The sequence below is a fragment of the Equus caballus genome, chromosome 14, assembly GCF_041296265.1.
Source record: "Equus caballus isolate H_3958 breed thoroughbred chromosome 14, TB-T2T, whole genome shotgun sequence".
NCBI lineage: Eukaryota > Metazoa > Chordata > Mammalia > Perissodactyla > Equidae > Equus > Equus caballus.
Window position 1 is genome coordinate 29,891,112 of NC_091697.1, and position 20,473 is coordinate 29,911,584.

General features: G+C 37.1%; 1 protein-coding gene across 6 annotated transcripts in view; it reads right to left on the bottom strand.

Annotated features, from left to right (window-relative positions):
* TENM2 (teneurin transmembrane protein 2) overlaps positions 1-20,473 on the bottom strand; it is a 3,416,041-nt gene that overhangs the window by 1,580,040 nt on the left and 1,815,528 nt on the right. The window lies entirely within an intron of this gene.

Below are 20,473 nucleotides of genomic sequence, written 5' to 3' on the forward strand. Positions count from 1 at the left end.
ATTCTCTAAGTTGAGTATAATTACTGCCATTTAATAAATGAAAAAACTGAAGCTCAGGAGATATGTCCAGCTTCCCACAGTCAATTTAATAACCAAGTCCTCCTTTAAAGCCAGTGAGTACATGGAGAAAAGGAACAGAAATCCAGATTAGTACTTTTTCTTTATATCTAACTCATAGGATAATTTAGGGATCCGAATTCTGAAAGTTAATCCCTGTTTTCTGGTGATCCAACTATCACGTTTTATTTTTGAAAGGGTAATGATCATACCAAAGAACCAGGAGGGCAAGTAGTAAAACAACTAAAGAGAAAAGCCAACTACTTCAATGTTTATTCATTCATTCATTTATTCAAAAAATTTACTTAACATTGTAAAGCACTGTGCTACTTAAGCAGCTTTCTTCTAAGCAGTAACATAGGCATTCTATTTTTTCCCCACAAGAATAAGATATATCCACTGCAAAATTAACTCTGGTTTTCTTTTCCTGAAGTGAATTATGGGTATGAGATAACCTGAATAATATTCAGACTTTTAAGAGGGCCCCAATGCTGAAGGAAACAGAAAGACTCAATTTAGTATGAAAGAAAAATGGACAATTAGCCCATTAACTCTTTATTAGATTGACAGCGGGAGGTTAATTGATAACACAGTAGTTTTAACCGTAACCATGGTACTCCCATGGCTTGGAATACAGGAAGAACAGGATCATTTGCTTAGAAAAACTCAAAGATAAGTCACTTCTAAAAGTCGCTAGTTGAAAAAAAAGTCTATAGACATCCTATCTTGAGAGCTTCTTGCCAATATGTAAGACCCAGGAGCAGCATATGATGCCTGCTCCCTGCCAGGAGCATGAAGTAAAGGCCCAAATGGAAATCCTGTAAGACTGAAGTTTCCACCAAAAATGGTCATAAATAAGCACATAGTACATAGGCGATTACTTTGAGTTGGAGACACCCTGACACCTATATTCTCTTTATCCTTATAAAAGCAGCTTGATCTTTGAGAAAACTCTTTTGCTATTTATTTTATGAAACGTTAAAAAAAATTTGTTGTTCCAGGCTAGAATGATGCTATATTTCCAGACATTCTACAGGGTTAGTTCTATAAGAATTGTACTCTAACTCCCCTTTCTTTCTTTTTTTTTTTTTAAAGATTTTATTTTTTTCCTTTTTCTCCCAAAGCCCCCCAGTACATAGTTGTATATTCTTCGTTGTGGGTCCTTCTAGTTGTGGCATGTGGGACGCTGCCTCAGCGTGGCCTGATGAGCAGTGCCATGTCCGCGCCCAGGATTTGAACCAACGAAACACTGGGCCGCCTGCAGTGGAGTGCGCAAACTTAACCACTCGGCCACAGGGCCAGCCCCTCTAACTCCCCTTTCTTAGGCAGTGTAAGCTATAATATGATTCTGGTGGAAGCCCCAGGAGTATCATTAAAAGGCTCTAATGTATGAAAGTACCTATAGACAGGACACTGAGCAATGACTTGACATTTACAAAAATCACATGATTCTTTGTCAGTCACTGAGATGTTTGAAAAAAGAGAGAAAAAAAACTTAAAGGAGATAGTAAGATTTTTAGCAAAGTCAGTCATACTGGTCTTATCCATGTGGTTAATCAATCAATTCATTTATTCATTAATGCAATAATACAAGTACTACTCATCTAGTGTGTGCCAGAAATTGAGCCAGGCAATGTGAACACAATGGTTAATAGGATACAGTCCTTTCCCTCAGAGACTTTAAAGTGGAGCAGTAAAGATACATAAGCAAGCATGTAATTGCAAAGTAATGATACAAGTGCCAAGTTACAGGCATTTTTGGCTTAGGGAGAGATGGGGTTTGATATTGCTGATGACAGGAGCTGGATAATACCAATTTTAATTCACACAATTGTATTTAAGGCTAAGATGCTGCCGGAAGTAGAGGTGGTCATCTTTATTCATATATATTTTCATCAATAAAAATTTCATCTCTTATGTAATTTAATCAATGAACATAGGGAAGAGTAGGAAAAAATAAAGGTATAAAACACCTATGATTGAAAAGTTTGCAAGATAGGATAAAAGGGTCTGTAAAGGGGAACAGAATATAAAGGAATATGGAATCTTAATACTTTCTCCCAATGGAGCACCCAGGTCTCACAGACCAATGGTGACTCAGCACAACGTGGAGACATCTGAATGTACTTTAGCCTACATTTCCTAGCAAATGGAAAACCATTTGGATCTTCTCTTACCATGCAGAAAATGACTGTGGGGTATGTGTGTGTGTGCGTGTGTGTATATGTACCAAAAGAGGTGTAACACTCTGGAGCCCAGGTAAGTTGGCTGAGGAATACTTACTTTATAAGGATGCTGATGCCTGGGAGAATTGCAGAGGCCTGTGCTGAGGTCCAAGGGGGTAGGAGTTTGACCAGTAATATTGATTATCTTCCTAGGCTTTTTGACTGCATAAGATTGTGGTCTGAAGCACATTGGCAGTAAGGATAGAGAAAAATACATGGCTTTCAGAGATGTTAAAAACAGTTTATTAATTATCTATTGCTGCATAACAAATTATTCCAAAATTTCACAGCTTAAGTCAACATTTAGTATCTCACACATTTCTGTTATCTCACACAGTTCACAAGAATCTGGAATCACCTTAGCTAAGTGGTTCTGGTTTACAATCTCTCAAGAGATTGCGTTCATGATGTTTACCAGAAATACAGTCAATGTGAAGGCTTTAATAGGGCTCAAGAATTTGTTTCCATGTGGCTCACCCACATATCTTGCAATTTAGCGCTGGTTATCAGCAGGAGGTCTCGGTTCCCCACCATGTGGACCTCACTATGAGGTTACTTCAGTGTCCTCATGACTTTGTAGTTAATTTACCTCAGAACAAGTGATCCAAGAGAGTAAAGGGGACCCTGCCATGGAAGTTACAAACCATCATTTCTGAAATACCAGGGGTCACAGAAGTTACCTTATTCAATGTGAAGAGACTACACAGAGGTACGAATACCAAGAGGGAAAAATCATTAGGGGATATTTGGTATCTGGCTACAACAGAAGAAAAAGCAAAGACATTTGTTTATTGACAGTTTGGATATGAGAAAGAACGGGGAAATCAAGTATGAAATTCAGGAGTCTGGCTTTTGACAGTATCACTGCTTTTGTTTAGAAGTGTTTTGCATTTGCACTTTCCTGCTGAGTATTTGTTAACATGTATATATGACAACTATTATTTCTCTAAGGAAAGTCACTGGTATGATTTTAGATCACAGTGAGATTATTAACTTGATCATCTCCTGGAAAACGTAAGGAAAATATCCTAGGGACTGTTATGGAACCAACTATTTTTATAAATTAATGAAACTAGAATGTCTATATCTCTTAGGTATATCAAAGGTGTAGAAATTGAGAATTGGTTAGTAGTCCTTAACACTAGAAAACAAAGTTTAGGGTTGTATGATATAAGAACTGCTGATTTTCTCTAAACCAAGCTTTCTTGAACTTTGCACTATTGACATTTTGGCCTGGATTATTGCTTTATTGTTTATTATGGGGGGCTCACTTCTGCATTGTACAATATATAACAGCATCCTGTGCCTCTACTCACTAGACACCAGTAGCACCTTCCTATTATTGTGAAAGCAATATGATTTTAGACATCACCAAATGTCCCCCTGGGGTGGACGGTATGGAAGGGGTAAAATACCCTTGGTTGAGAACCACTGATTTAAGCATTTTTGGCTAGTTTTCAAAAAAACTTTGTTTAAGGCTTTGCAAAAATTACGTTAAAATAAAAATCTGGCTTTGGTAAAATCTTGTGATTAACCCACCTGCTCAAAAGTCAGTGTTTGTCAGGGACTGGCCCCGTGGCCGAGTGGTTAAGTTTGCGCGCTCCGCTGCAGGCAGCCCAGTGTTTCATTGGTTCGAATCCTGGGCGCGGACATGGCACTGCTCATCAGACCACGCTGAGGCAGCGTCCCACATGCCACAACTAGAAGAACCCACAACGAAGAATATACAACTATGTACCGGGGGGGCTTTGGGGAGAAAAAGGAAATAATAAAATCTTTATATAAAAAAAAAAAAGTCAGTGTTTGTCATGAAAAAATAATTTTTCTCTAATTCAGTTGAAAATACAGGGCAGGAAATTTATTCAGATAAAAATCAAAACAAAATTTCATGTCAGGCCAGCTTTCAAAAATTGAATGCCTACAGTCTAAGCCTTCTAATAATTTGGACTTTCTGCATTGGAAAATGCACCTTCTGATTCCTTTATTACTGAACTGAAGTAAACATGAAATTGCATGATGGGACAGAATAGAGACCCACACTTTGACGAGCTTGGCCTAGGAGTAGTATTAAGGAAATAATTATGGAAAAAGTCAAGCGTCCTTCATAAAAATGGCCCAAAAAGCAACCTAAGTCTTACTGTTGTTTCTATAAAAGTCCCATGGTTATTCCAAGTCAGGATGAAACACAAAAATTGAGAGACCAGTAAGAATATATCTCTCCCCTTATTTGTAACATTGTAAACATTATTTCCTGCTGTAATGAGTAAGGCAGATTGCACAATAGCTAGTTGATTTCTTTCAAAACGTATAGCACTAAGATTATTTTGTACATTGCTAAAATTTATTACTGCAGAGTAAAGCATAGAATGACTTTAAAAGTGGAGGAGCAAAGGGCGCTGTGGACCATCCTCCTAGCAAAATAACCATAAATCATAAAAAATATTAACAACCACCACCACTATATAAAGTCTGTGAAAATTGTCTAAGGACACGCATCAAATGAAAAAACAATTATTTAAGAAAATCTACTAAATTTTATTAAGAACAGCAAGAGTCCGTGGTATTTAAACCAAGAATCTCACCCCACCTCGGCTCAGCCTGATGGAAGCCCTACCCAGGAAAGGGGCAGCCAAGAACAAAGAGCATTCTTTTTCCTCAGCTCCTAGTCTAAAATGATGGTTTCCCTGTGGGAGAATTAGCTCACCAGCATTTTCCATCCTCTCCAGCTCTGTTTTAGAAGCTCTATTTCAAGCAATAGCAGCTGAGAAGGCTGGGGCTCTCTTCCTCCACCCATTTCCCACTCATAGGGAACTACTACAGGAGTGGCAGACTGAGAATACTGGGGTACCAGTTGCCCTCACCACAGCTCACTACTAGGGTGGAGGTTCTATGCCAGGAAAGGTAAGCTGAGAAGACCAGTGGCTACCAACTTTACCTAGGGCTCTACTCCTAAAGCCGGGGAATCCCTCTGAAAGAAAGCCACTTTTCTCTTTCACTTCTATGGAACAGTGGCACAGAGATTTTGTCTAGGGGGAGAGGCAGGCTGAAGAACAGAGAGCTAAAAAGTTCTCTCCAATAAAACTGTATTTAGAGTAGTGTGTGGGGAAGTTCAAACCTAAGGGTGTCCTCAAAAACAACGGAGATTTTGAGAGTAAGCAGTTACAAGGAGGCTGGTAGTTCCATGAAGGCAATGAGTTAAACTGTAGATGAAGTAGAAGTTTACCAGGGAGAACCAGGGAAAGATCTAAGAAGATTTCTCTTGGGGTATGTTTCCATCCAAGGAATTAAATTAGAAATCAACAACAGACAAGTGGAAAATTCCAAAATATGTTGACATTAAACAGTACACTCCAACCTAAGCAATGAGTCAAAGAAGAAACCACAAAGGAAGTTAGAAAATATTCCGAGATGAATGAAAATGAAGACACAACATACCAAAACTTATGGGATGCAACTAAATCAGTGTTTAGAGAGAAATGTATAGCTGTAATGCCTGTGTTAAAAAAGAAGAAAGATTGCAAGTCAATATCCTACCTTCTAACTTAAGACATTGGAAAAAAACGTGCAGACTAAACCTAAAGAAAGCAGATTGAGGAAATAATAAAGATTAGAGTGGAAATTCACGAAACAGAGAACAGAAAACCAAGAAAGAAAGTCAACAAAACAAAAGTAGGTTCTTTGAAAAAGCCAATAAAATTGAAAAAACCTTTACAGTGAAAAAGGAAAAAAGAGAGAAGCCTCAAATTAATACAATCAAGAACAAAATGGGGTTCATCATTACTGGGCTTCCAGAAATAAAAAGGATCATAAGGGAATACTATGAACAACAGTATGCCAACAAACTGAATAACTTAGAAGAAATGGACATGTTCCTGAAAAGATGAAAACTACTGAAACTGAACTGAAGTGGAAACAGAAGATTTGAGTAGATCTATAAAAAATAAAGAGATTGAATTAGTAATTAAAAATTTACCAGAAAACTAAAAAGCAAAGATGGCTTCTGTGGTGAATTCTACCAAACATTAAAAAATAATTAATAACAAACTTTATGAATATTTCCAAAAAATAAAAGAGAAATATTCACAGTAACATTCTATGAGGTCAGTATTATCTTCATATCAAAACCATACAAAAACATCACAAGAAAAATAAAACTACAGATGAATATCTCTCATGAACATAGGTGCAAAACTCCTCTACAAAACATTAGCCAACTGAATTTAGCAACACATAAAAATAATTACACAACATGACCAAATGGGATTTATTCGACAAACTCAAGTGTGTTCTGACTCCTGAAAATCAGTTATTGTCATACACCCTAACAATGGAATAAATGACAAAACTACAAGGTAATCTCAACAGATGCATAAAAAGCATTGGACAAAATTCATACTTTCATGATAAAAATAACAACAAACTAGGAATAGAAAGGAAATTCTTCAATCTGATAAAGGGCATTGATAAAAATCCATTACTAAAATCATATTTAATGATGAAAGGCTGAAGGCTTTCTCCTAAGATTAGGAACAAGACAAGAATGTCCACTTGCACCACTTCTGTGCACATTGTACTGTTAGCTCTAGCCAGGGCAATTAGACAAGAAAATGGAATAAACAGCATCCATATTGAAATTGAGGAATTAAAACTATGTATATTTGCAGATGATATGATCTTGAATATAGAAAATCCTAAGAAATCCTCTAAAAACTATTAGAACTAATAAATGAGTTTGGCAAAGTTGCAGTATATAGGATGAATTTATAAAAATCTATCTTACTTCTATACACTAGCAATGAACAATTGGATCATGAATTTAACAAAACAATTCCATTTATAATAGCATCAAACATAAAACAACTAGGATAAATTTAACAAAAGAAGTGAAAACTATGCAACATTGATCAAAGAAATTTAAAAAGATATAAATAAATGAACAGACATCTGATGTTTGTGGATGAGAAAACAATATTGTTAAGATGGTGATACTCTCCAAACTGATTTACAGATGCAAACAATCCATGCCAACATCCAAGCTGGCATCTTTTGGAGAAATGGTGAGGCTGATTCGAAAATTCCTATGGGAATGTTAGAGATACTGAATAGCCAAAACAGTATTGAAAAAGAATTAAGTTCAAGGGTGCACACTTCCCTACTTCAAAACTTACTGCAAAGCTACAGTAATCAGGACAATCTGATAGTGGAATAAGAATAGATATACAGATCAAAGGAATAAAATTGAGAGTCCAGAAATTAACCCTTACATTTATGGTCAATTGATTTTAACCAAGACAATTCAATGGGGAAAGGATAGTATGTTCAACAAATGGTACTGTGATAACTGGATATCCACATGCAAAAAAACGAATTTGGACCTTTTCCTCATATCGTGAACAAAGAGTTAACTCAAAATAGATCAAAGACCTGAATATAACACTAAGACTCTCCTAGAAGAAAATATAGGAGTAAATTTCATGATCCTGGGCTAAGGCAAAATCTTCTTAGATATGACACCAAAACAAAAGTAACAAGAGAAAAAAGAGATAAATTATATTTCATTAAAATTGAAATCTTGTGTGCTTCAAAGGATAATTTCAAGGAACCAGAGATACTCACAGAATGGGAGAAAATATTTTCAAATCATACATCTGATAAGAGACTTGATTACAGAATATAAGTCATACTTCTATAGTATAACGACAAATAGCCCATTAAACAATGAGCAAAGAATCTGAATAGACATTTACCTGAAGAAGATATACAAATGATCAATAAGCACATAAAAACATGCTCAACACCATTAGCTATTAGGGAAATGCAAATAAAAAACACAGGGAGTACCCCTTCATGCCCACTAGAAGGCTATAATGAAAATGACGGATAATAAGTGTTCATGAGGATGTAGCGACAATGAAATCTTTACACATTGTTGAGAAAGTGTAGTCACTCTGGCAAACAGTCAGGCAGTTCCTCATAAGGTTTAACATAAAGTAACAATATGATCCAGCATTTCTACTCTTAGGTATATACACCTAAGTGAACCGAAAACATATGTCCATGCAAAAACTTGCACACAAAAGTGCAGAGTAGCATTATTTATCATAGCCAAAAAGTAGAAACAGCCTAAATATCCACCAATCAATGAATAGATAAACAAAATGTGATATAGCCATACAATGGAATATTATTTGGCAATAAAAAGGAATATAGTATCAATACCATTATAGTGATAAAGCTTGAAAATACTAGGCTAAGTGAAAAAAGCCGGTCACAAAAGACTACATATCAGATAATTCATTTATATGAAATCTCCAGAATAGACAAGTCTATCGAGACCAAAAGTGTATCAGTGGCTGCTTAGAGCTGGGTGGAGGGGAACTGGGGGAAATGGGGAATAAACAATGATGGTTGCATGGTTTCTTTTGGGGGTGATAAAATGTTCTAAAATTAATTGTGGTTATGGTTACAGATTTCAATGAATACACTAAAACTCATTAAATTGTAACACAATATAGGTGAATTTATGATATATGAATTATATCTCAATAGAGCTAATAAAAAAGAAAAAAATATTTAACCAGATTTTTTGCTTCTTAGATACATAATGTAAATTAGCTTCAATGGATAAATTGTATTAATGTCAATTAAGCACTTTTGAAAACTATCCTAACGAAGCTAACTTTTAAATCATCAATCACAACCTTGATATCTAACATTGGTTGAATGCTAACTTTGTGCCAAGCACTGTCACAAGTACTTCCCATTTTTCTTAATTTTTTTCAATACTATTGGGTTGAGGATATCATTATATCCATCCTCAAATGAAAAAACTGAAGTAAACAGAGGTTAACAAACTTGCCTAAGGTCACAAATAAAAGCTTAAAAAGCTGAATTTGGCTTATTTTACATTTGCACCAGGCCATTTTTCATTAAGGAATTGAATTTTGGTGTTTCTGAGGGTGAAGAAAGTCTAGTTATGTGTAGAAAGTATCTTCTTTCTTTTTCCTCTTGATGAATCTTAAATATGATTTGGTTCCATAACAGTTCATTACTACTTAGGAAATGTAAGGAACATCTTGGCTGGATCTGTGTAGTTTCTCTTTTACTCCTCTTGTAGATTGATTTCCTGGAGAGCATAAACAACAGCTCATCTTTGGTTATTTCCCAGCTCCCTGTAAATGGCATTACAAAGAGTAGTTATTTGATAGAAGTGTGAGGTATGAATTGAATTAGAAAATGTCACAACGGGTAAAGTTTCAGTTGCTGGAGTTTGTTGGAAATCTCCATTCTCCCAATCTTCATCAGTTTAGGTAGAACATTCCACAGGCCATTGCAACATGGGGACTTGTATTTCTGAATCTTCTTCGATGCAAATCTTTATCTCGAAATTAATCATAACTGTTCAGTATGTGAGGACTGTATGAGTTAAATTATGCTAATGAATATCAAAAATCTTCTGACAGAATTTCTAGAAGAATTTTAAGTTCTAATATTCTGAAATGTTAACATTTTTCTAAAAGAAGCAATTTCTATCTTTCTCAGAAATTAAACATTTCATTTCAAAATTTCTCCAATAAACATTCTGATAACAGTTTTTAGTCTCTCTGTGTTAGAAGGATGATTGCTTATTAGAAGGATGATTGCTTATTTTATACCAAAGCTGGGCTCACATTCTTTAAAAACTGTAAGAATGTGACTTCTCAAATTTGAAGTTTAAATAATATCAATTTTTCATGCAAAAATCTTGACTCAAATTGTAAATATAAACTGTCCTCCTTCTGTCTTTTAGCTTATTATTTAAAGAGTTTTATTTAAAATTGCGAAACTTTTTAGCATGTCTATTTGGTAGTGAGTAATATTTTTGCAGGGTAATTCTTCACGGCATTTGTACATGTCTTGAAACAGCTTTTGTCCTACGCTGTATTTTTAAGAATGTTTATATAGAACAACATTGGAAGATAGAGGTAGTGTCTCCTTCTGGGGCAAAGGGCATATTTTTTTCCTGAAAAATATAATAAAGATAATTTCTCCCTCTAGAGCAAAGACTGGGTAGCTTTGCTAGCAATGTCTTTAAAAGATTGGTGTTTCCTAAGGTCAATGTTCTTTAGAATGACACAGATCCACTCTGTACCTAGCACCCACTTGGGTCCATCTCGCCTTTGCCCCATGGGACTTGGAAGTCAAGAAGAACTAAAGCAAACATGATGTTCTGCTGCCTGTGGTGGTGTGAGCGATAAAGCCATGTATCTCAGACCCAGAAGTTTCATGTTTCTGCCAGCATCTAGGATATGGTGGCAATCTACTTCAATAGTTTGAAAGTAGGGTAAAACCTCAAACCCTTCACAGTTATTGACAGATATAAGCTTCTAAACGTGAACTCACACAATGTTGATGTTCTTAACATAATATGCAAATATTGATAAAAACACATTGCCAAATCCACATACCTACCTAACCTCTATGACAATGATAGTAATAGATCTAATGTGCATCCTGGTCATCCATGGTCACCATTTTACACATTCATTTATAAATCATGGAGGTTTTTTACATGCTTTCTATTTTTTGTGAAAAAAAATATATCTTTACTTCCAGCATATTAAAAGATTGCAGTTTTATTTGTATATTACAATTTTAATATATACTTTCAGAGTTTATAATAGAAAACAACAAGCAAACAAAATCCCGAGTACAACATCAGAAGTATAAATGCTTTTACCAATGGTTTCCTATCAGATTTATTGGCGTCCCTATATTGTCAAATTCAAAGCATTTGCATTGGCTAAAACCCGTAAGCAATACACTTTTGTCAGCTTAAGCCCTAATCCAAGAAAAATTGCAGCCTTAAAAAAAATCACTGTCCATGCCAGGCTAATATTAGACATACTTTTCAATAAATAAATCTGATGTTCTATAGAAGTAAGTAGTTGTGTTTACTTAACTTATTTACTTATTTATTTATTTTGGTGAGGAAGATTAGCCCTGAGTTAACATCTGTGATAGTCTTCCTCTATTAAGTGTGTAGGATGCCATCACAGCATGGCTTGATGAGCAGTGTGTAGGTCCGTGCCCGGGATACAAAGCCACAAACCCACTAAAGCGGAGTGCATGAACTTAACCACCATGCCACCCGGCCAGCCCCTGTGTATATTTATTTTTTCCTTTTTGTACATCTTTCTAGTTTAAATAGAATTAGGTGAGAAGGAAAGGACTATTATTCCTTGTGTTCTATACCACCAACAAATAGTGTCCACCACAATAAATGTTAATTGAATGAATGAACTTTGTATGTTAAGAGCTCCTACTGCTGCTACATGTTAGGACTATTTGACTACTGAAAAATGGCTTGGTTTTTCCACATTCAGATGGTGATTCCACCTGATATCACTAGAGCAGTTAGTACTGTAAAAGCTGTTTGAGAAAATGGACATAGGAAACTCTGGCCAATTCTATTCAAGGTCATGTAATTAATTTGAAATATCATTGGTTCAAGTCAAGTTTATCACATATAATTCCTGAAGGTCCCTGCACTGCCTAACAGAATTTAGTACTAAACAGTCAATGTTTATAAAATACCCAACATTCATTAGGTGACACCTCCAATAATAACTGTGGACAAGACCCTGCCTATAAGGGCTCAAGAGCTGAAACTGATAGGAAGGCAGGCAAAACATAAACAAGTGAATTGCAAAAGCGCATGACTCCTACCATCTGCTTAGCTTGTTTTGCTCTTATTTTGCCAGGAGCCTTTTGAGAAGACACGGAACCATGCTGGTGCCCTCCATCATATGTTATCTCTCCTTCCCATCTGTGATGCCCTCTCCTAAGCTCAATGACATTACTTTGGCTTTGCACTTCCCTATTGAAATACACAAAATAAAGGAAGACAAAGGAAGGGGCTCCACGAGCCCACAAGAATGTTGAGGTATAGGACAGGACAGGATGTTGAACAAGTTCCACTCTTTAGTGGGCCAAATGAGGAAGAAAATTAAAATAAGGTCTAAAATACAATAGGCTATGAGGACGCTCATTTACTTATTCAGCAAACATTTACTAAATACTTGATGCATTCCAGGTCCTGTGGTAGACTCCGTAGGTACAGGTAAAAAAAGAGGATGGAGGAGAAAAAGCCTAATCCTTGACTTTAAGAAGTTTAACGTTTATAGCTTAGAGAAGGAGGCAGAAAACAAATACGTAAAGCAATTATAAAGGATTGTATCTGCTATGTAAGGAACAAACTCGAAGCTTAGATACAGAGTAACAGGAAGTAGGGAAAACTACTGTGAATAAGTTGGTTAAGAAAGACTTCGACTGAGCAGGAACACTTAAGTTGAGACCTGAGTGGTGAGAAGCAGTTCAGTAAACAATTAGTTTTAGGTTAAGAGTAGAGAGAAGGGCAATCTGAGGAAAGGTTTGGGAAAGGAGGTAAGCAATCCTCTAGAGGCAAGCACAGATCCTGCTAAGTTGTGGGGCAATGCTGAAGATTCTGATTTTATTCTAAGTCCTTATGGGAGCCACCGAAAATTTTTATTAAGGAGGTGACAATCAAATTTACTCTTAAGAAGATCACTCTGACTGTTGTTTCTGGAGTAGATTGGAGGGAACCTAGCAAATTACTGAGAAAAAAACATGGAGTAGGGGTGGGATTTTAAAGAAGAGAAGTTTGAATGGTGATAGAGTTCAAATAAGGGAGTAAGAACAAGTGGTATTGGCATTACCAGAGTTACGTGTCACCTTTGGCAATGCTGTGGTGCTAACAGTGTGGCAGGATGACCAAATTTGGATGCGGAATATATTTTCTTTATGACAATCTGTTTAGGATTCCCCTGGGGAGTACTGGCTACTTGTTCTGTCTTCTATGCGTGACTTGAATTCCGCAGTCAGATTTTCATATTTATATTTCTTGACAAATATTTGCCCACTTCTAAACAGGAAACATTGAATATATCCAGAAGATCATGATAGTGGCTGGGATGGCAGCTTCTGGGTCCTGATTATTTGCTATCGCTGTTTCTGATGCTATCGTCCTAAGGTCAAATATGCTGGAAGGATATTGCGGTTCTCACATGAGCACGCCAGAGTGCTACAGTCATTCGCCTTTCGTCGAGATAACAAGTGTAGTCTCTCCTTGTTCAATGCGACCGACCACAGCATTACAAATGGCACCAGTTTAAGTACCTTGTACAACATTGCAGGGAGAGAACCACAGATTTTTCAGGGCTGAGAAGGAGCACTGTGTATCTGCTCATTATTAAAAAGGAAGAGTGTGTTTCACAAAATATGGCCTTGTGGGCTAAAGCTGTCTTTCTTTGTTCCTTGGAACAGCCGAGTGTGGCTTTACATCTCAGGCCAATTATCCTCCACCGTTTTTCAGAAACTGACAAAACCTGTAAAATGAGCAATGATAGGAAGACAGCATACTATTCTGCAGTTTACTCTGTACCCTGCATTTGCATCTGATTTTGGTGTATCTCTACTAGGAGGGGTGGAAATCTCACTACAGGGACAAAAGATTTCCTAATATGAGAACAACATAGAAAACAAATAGCTGCTAGTTCCTGCTGCCTCTCATCTCCTTGCTGGACAGCTGTCCTCAAGAAGGGGCCCTCTTCTATCAATACTCAACATTAATTTTTTCCCTGAGATAATGGGATTAGCTGAGAGCGAAGCTGTTCATCCTGCTACCTTTAAAGAGAGCCTTCACTCTAGCCTGGGTTTGAGGGATGTAACCTTAGTTTTCGCTGAGAACTGCTGGAGCTTGACGTGCAAAACAAACCATCGGGGCATGTGGAGTGATTTCATACAGGTTTGCTCTCACAGAAGAACAAAGAGTCAGAGATAGAAATTAATCGTGACTCTCCTTCAACAAGGCACTGTGCTCCCTTCAGATTAATGCTTGTTCTGGCCCCCAGAAACCCCAGGAAGCCCAGAGACACTGTCCTGCAGGCTACTGTTGGCAGCACTCCCCGTGGGGAAGGCAATCAGGAAGTGCAGGTTAAAAATCAAAATGGGACTGAATAAAGGATATGAACATTTCTGTTTTTTTTTTTTTTTCATTTCCACAACATACATGAAATTCACTTAGAATATACCCATAATAAAAAAAGAAATGATCACAGGGATGTAGAATAGAGCCTGCCGAAAACTGATTTTCAGATACTGGGTAGTGTTCTGCAAGAGAAAACATTGTGTCAAATGTGAATTAAATTTGAACAACAGCCTTTCAAATGCAAATCCTTTGGAAGGGATGTCATTGATATACAACCTCAGAAAACCTTTCAAAAGAAATAAAATGGATAAATGTGATAATTAAGATCTCTATTTATAGGAAAATGATCAGATCACATTTGTTCTGAAATGTTTTTGTACCTGCAACGTGGAGGGCAGATATAAAAAGTAAGGATTGATTTTGAAATTTGCAGGTTGGAGGTGAAAATGGAATGATAGCTTGTCTGACAGAGGCGAGGATTTTCCTGTAGTATGCTAAGACCCATTATTATGCACCCATAATTGCCAAGGCTCCCACTGACCTCTATTCACTCTTCCTCCTGTAGTCTCCATTTCCACCCTTCTACAATACCCTCTTCTTAATGCAAGGTGTAAGCTACTCTGCTGTCTGCAGCAGTATTCTGCTAAACGGTAGTATTTATGGGAAGCTGACTGGACTCCTTGAAAATGTAAGGAGAAGTACTGCTTTACACTGAGTTTTTGGAATGAGAGCATGATATGCCTAAGGTTTATTAGGGAGTGATCTCAGGAGACACATCTATAAGCAAGTGAGGAAGGCAGGATTGGGGAGAAGAAGATGACTGACAATGCGGTTGTGACAGAATTCTCAGCTGATCCTAAAACAAAGGGAGACTCGAGCTGGGCTGGCTCTTCAGAGTTGTCACATTGAGGTAAGTTGGTGGGGAAGGAGAGGAATAAAGGGCTTTGCATTCCTGCATCTGCCAATTTGTGGCCACCACTGTCCCTGGGAGAGGGTATTCTTGCAGGGAAGCCAGTCTCTGAGGTCAAGGCCATTTCCCAGTGAGAGATGCAGCTGTGATCTCCCAGCAGATGAAGAGTCCCAGAAGTTGGAGGATGGCTGAGAGGATCCAGGTCACACAACAGTATTCACCACAGTTGCACACAGGATGAAATTTAAGGCCCTCCTTTCCTAAGGATTCTCCCTCACCAGTAGGACATTATCACTTCTTTTTTATTAATAAATTATTCGCACTAAAGGGCCTTTACGTCAGAAGAGAAAACACATCAAGCTATTCTCTAAATTTTATACTTGTGTATGAATTACTTTATTATGTCCTTTCTAACTATAATGCTATAATGCTATATTTATAGCTGAATAAAGAGGAAAACCCAGGATATGGAGGGTGAGAGAAATTCTTGGTTGAGAAACCCCAGGTAGTCACAGCAGAGAAAGAGTGAACTAAGAATCTAGAAGAGTGTCATATCACAGATGACAATGAGAGAACGCTAAGAGAAGCAACAGTCTATTCAGATTTGCCTATGGTCAGTTCTATACCTTCAGTGGATAAGTAAGGGGAATGGGGGTGAAAGGATGAAAAGGGAGTAGGCTGCTATGAAAATTTAGATTCACTCTTTCTTCTCTGATTGATTTTTCCAGTACTACTCTTTCTAAGCTTCTATTACAGGAGTGGAAAAGTCAGGAAACATACAATACAGAATGTGCTTTGGGTGACAGTGTTGCTACACCACATCTTGAGTGTCTGTGGTTCTATGGTTTGTTTTCTAATCTCAATCTTCTATTTGTAAGCCCTTCCAGTTTTTCGTTTCTTGACAAGACTTATTTAAAATTCTACGTACACCATTCGTGCCTCCATTCACACTCCCATTTTCTTTGGGAAAGCAGTGGCTAAAATATGGGAAAGCTGCCTTGCAGGGCATTTAAGGCACACTTTTCCTTGTCATCTGCCTGGACTTGCCTAAATTGCTGATGGTATTTTTCTGGCCAGATTTGTTAGTGAAGTGGCCAAACGTTCTAAGGACCATTTTGCTCTTGTGAGATTTCTTTCTGCTGGTTTTCTGCATTGATGAGGTTCAGAGGGTTTAGAAAACCATCTGAACTCTTGGGATTTTATTTGAACCAAAACCCAAACTTTGAACCCTTTATGGTTTTATACATCACAAGTAAATGTGTCTCCTGCCTTGATATTATTCCCTCTGGTTCCCTCCTGACTCTTTGTCCCTTGAATAAAACTGAACAGTTAGTTGGAGATCAAAGCTTGATCCAAGGGTCATCTCCAATTGATGACCTTCTCTCTACAACAACCACTTTAATTAAAGACCACATCTATGAGCAACCACTTTTCCATGGGCCCTTGGATGTGTTCTCAAGACAGAATTTTTTCTATTGCACAGCAGCTGCATCCCCTTGCTCTGAAGAGTAGCAAGTCCCCATGGATCACAGATCTTAACCCCATGACAGGCCAACCTATTTATGCTGGCTACTAATAATGACTTATGTTTATAATGGCCCTATTCATCCTAGAGCCTCGCTCACAGCACTCCACTGACCACATGTGTGCTCTTTATACAGACACGTGTCTATATACACCCACATATCACAACTGCACAAAGGTCTTGACTGCTGTGGCTTTAATCAGCCCTTTCTTCCTTTTGCTTAGCTTCAGGGCTTGATCCCTGGGATTAGGGAAACCAGTGCACCCTCCTCTTTATCACTAGAAAAACAAACCTAGAATTGAACAATTGAGAGTCCAGCTCCGTATTCACTTTGTTGCTTATTAGGCTCTGTGTATATCAGCCGTGATGCTGCAAAGCAAGTTGAGAGAAACCTTGTGGAATACATATTTAATAATGGGAGACTCTCCTCCCATTTTATCTCTTCCCCTTCTCTCCTTCCATTTAATGAACCAATTATTCTGACAAGGAGGAGAATGTTCTCTTCCCAGCTCCCTCTCACTTTGAGCCTTTATTCCCTGCTTCTCTAAAGTGCTGCCTAATTTGGCATAAGACCCTATTGTAGGTTATTTTTACATTCACCATGAATTGTATAAAATTGTTTCAGCACTTTGGAAATTTTTCTTTTAAAGCAGGAGATATTATTTTATCCCTACGAGAGTGACAGATGAGATGTGATGGTAAGAGAATGTCCAAACCTGCATATATATTCAATTGCCTTCTTTTTATTTAACAACATTACAGTTTATTTTCTTTAACAGATTAAACACAAGGAAAAACATGTAGACTACATATTAATGGATTCCCACTTCTGTTTTTGTTGAAATGTTTAGAAAGCAGCAAATCTAGTTTTCTCATTGAAGACTTTGTAGCTATTCATTATTCATGATGAGGCATGATAGAATTTTATTAATTTGCACATTTACTTTATTTACATGCATAAAAATCTGCAGAATTACTACTGATTACCAAATATTTTGAGGGTAAAAATTGAAGCAAATTTCAATAGTGCTATCCACACTATTTTTCTTAAGCATTTGATCCTCTCTGTTGGGTAGATATGTTGATTATCGATCTATTTTGCATGGTCTAATCCAAATTAGATGATGGTTGCTCTTTGTCATATATAGTTTTAAAGTGTTTGGTTTGTCGTATAAATAAAGTGAACTGAATGACACTGGAGTGATATCTTTAATTGGAATACCTGTGATCAGTTCAATTTTTAATCAATAATGAGTGCCAGGCACTCTGATAGATGATAGGTTCAATAAGATGAACAAGAAACAGCCTCTGCCCTCAAGAAGCTTCTGGACCAGTGGGGAGACAGACTTTCTGAACTCACAAATGTCATTAGAGAAACATGGAAGACGCACCTACTATTTTTTTGCAGTCTCAACACCCAGATTTACTTTTAAAGAATCACTAGCTCCTCTAATATCAATCTATGCAGTTAGAGAGGAGTTGACTCTACCCTCTTCTTCTAAGAGTTAGCCTGTGTCCCAGTGCTGGCCAATTGGATCATTCCATCCTCCCAGCTAAACGAATGGATAAGAATCACAACAACCAATCAGAGTGTTTCTTGGGTATTTTTCAAGAACTAGTGGGAAAGAGCATGCCCTTTCTACTGAGTTTGCTAGGCTATCAGAAAATAAATCTGAAGTTTTTGGTGCCCACATTTTGAAATTAAGCCACCGTGGCAAAAGTGTAGTTAAGAGTTGGAAAGAATCTTAATGATATCACTTGAGTATTTGGATCTAGCCGTAACAAAAGCCAGAAATTCTATGAACTTTTTATTAGGGCAGCTAATGCGTGTTTTATATATACATGCTTATATAATTCCTATACATATGCGTGTGTTTTGTTTGGTGTAGGTTGAATTGGTACCCATAGATTGCAAAAACATTGTAAGAATATGAGCCCAAAAAGGAAGTACTAAAAGATTTCTGGAAGAGATTTCAGATGAAATGTTTATAATCTATCAAAAGCACAAGTGGAGATGTTGATTTCATTTAAGTCTAGAGATCGAGGTTTAAAAGCAAACAAAAAACTAAGAATTAATTTCTACCATGAACTCACATTTAAACTAAAGAACACAGAAACTTTTTGTTGGAAAATGTGTATGCAATTTTCCTGCTCATGTTTGCCTGTTTCCTATTTATTGAGTTCTCAGTTATCAAATAACCTTATCCAGAAGTAAGAATTTGATGAGCCCAGGGCTGCTAAATTACCTTTAGTAGACACATGAATAACTTTCAGAATTCATTCTGTGGCTGCAGCAGCCAGCACTGATACCCAATTCAAGAAAGTAATACGTTGCTCTGAAAAGTAATTGTGCCAATTAACTATATTTAAATGTCAAGACAATAAAACATGCTATGAATTAATGCTTCAGGGCAGCATATGGACTAAGTGACATTTCATGATCCCTTCTATCTCTACAATCCCATGAGTTCATAAGGCTGTCTTCCTTTCCCTGTGACATTTCTAACTAATGTTACCACATGACCAGTTAGTTCTGAGTTTAGGTAAGTAAACCATGCTCCAAAATTGAGGGTTCTTGTTACTGTAAGTTGTAGATTCTCTTCCTGTTATGTTGCATGTGCTTCTCTATGTATCAGAAATAATGGAATAAAGAATTCAATTGGAAGGTGTAATAAGCCCTTGAAATAAACTTCTCTTATATTCTACTCCAGATCCTCTTGAAACTGTCTCTGGCTCCACAGTGACCAACTGAGCAGGCTTTGACCAGCTTTGGATAGATGCAACCAGAAGGGGCTTTGTCCTGAGCTCACATTGGTACTCCTCTTGCTTCTTGTCCCGGGGCGTCTCTGAAGGCAAAGTATAGACCCCATGGGAACCATCTCAGTGTTCATGCTTGAGCAAACACAAAGTGCAGGGAACCTTACAGTAGGACACAAATGCAGGTGAACAAATGCTTCCTCCTTCTGGCCCCAGATGGACAGTTCTGAGAAGCATTTCATATGGCTAATTCAGAAGGTCATAGGGGAGATTAAATTCAATCTCCAGAGCCATTGAGCTCTGTGGCCAACTTGACAAGCATCCTAGTATTCTTCATTCTGTGTTCCACCACTCCATCCTTCACAATTCTGTTGTTTCCAAATAAACTACCTACACATAAACGTTTGCCTCATTTTCTGCTTTGGGAGATAGGCATAGCCAGGCTAAACAGTACTAACAATATTTTTTTCTTTAGAAGGCATCTAAAGACACTGATATTCTGATGTCTGGTTTCAAATGACAGCATTCTTCTAACTACGCTGCCATGCTGCAATCAATAAAAGCTAAACAAAAGGGAGAAATTATGAGAGAAATACATGCCTTTGAAACACTATTTGAACAACAACAAACACCTCAATTTGAAAATTTTATTGGCAAAGCAGACAGGTTCTAAATAAAAACCCTACAAGAATTATTCTCAACAGTGTATCCTAGTGAAATTCATTTCAGGAAGAACCTAAAATTCTTGGAATTTTAGAATTTATACCCATACTATTAAACACTTGCGTATATCTTTTAAAGGTGATCCTCATCTCTGTTTGAACACTTCCAGTGACCTGCTGATTATTAGGTTCTACAAGGGGAAAATATCGAGAAATGAATAAAAGAGTTTCATTTTATTGATATAACTTCCTTTGAGAAAGAAATTGACTTTAGGGATCTCGTTAAGATCATATTTTAAACATGATATCAGGGGTTCTATTGTTAGACTTCCTTGATTTGAATCGCTT